The sequence below is a fragment of the Myotis brandtii genome, unplaced genomic scaffold (assembly GCF_000412655.1).
Source record: "Myotis brandtii unplaced genomic scaffold, ASM41265v1 scaffold112, whole genome shotgun sequence".
Taxonomy (NCBI): Eukaryota; Metazoa; Chordata; class Mammalia; order Chiroptera; family Vespertilionidae; genus Myotis; species Myotis brandtii.
In genome coordinates, this window is record NW_005353838.1 from 8,461,213 (window position 1) to 8,461,981 (window position 769).

The window sequence follows — 769 nt, forward strand, 5'->3', positions numbered from 1 at the left end:
CCATTCCCTGTAAAAACAATTGAGAGTCTTAGACATCGTCTTGTTATGCCTTTCCTCGACCTTTTTTTTTTCTCCATTTGCAAAATATGATATTCAGTCCACCCGGACTGACCTCGGGATTGCGCTCACAGGTTGGGGCAACCCACAAGGGGTGGGGTAGTCGAAATCACTGGCCTGCTGCGCCTTTGCGGGTTACCTGGGGTTTTTAGAGCTTTGCGTTTGGCGTGAAAAGTCGGCGTGGTGTGTTTCAGTATTAGCGGGAGCATCCTCGATAGACTCAGGGTTTTCGAGGTTGGTCCCAAGGCCGGTGGGCCTGGCGCCCTCACAGCAATGGGTTACCCGCAAGGGAAAGGGGCTGGGGTCACCCAAAGAACCCACAAAAAAGCCGAATTGGCGAGGGAAAACTCACTCAACAGAGACCTATCACATTTATTGGGAGGGAGAAGGTGGGGGAGAGAAGGTGGTTGGTGGTGTAACTCCAAGCAGCTTTAGAGCCACCTTCATATTTGCGATTCACATTCGACTTGCCCACATGAGTCAGGACGTTTGTCTTCCTCGTCACTCAAAAGTTAGGCTGAGCCTTCTCTTTCTTTTCTTTTGGAAAAATTCGTAACTTTCAAAGCTGAGCAGGGCGCCCGCTCTCGGCAGTCATGGCACAGGCTTGGCGGATGTACTAGAATCCTTAGCAGGAGACCAGCGCTGCCCGCAGCTGCCTGGGACCAGCACAAACCCAAGGCCAGCTCCCAGTCACACTGGGGCTTGGGCAGGG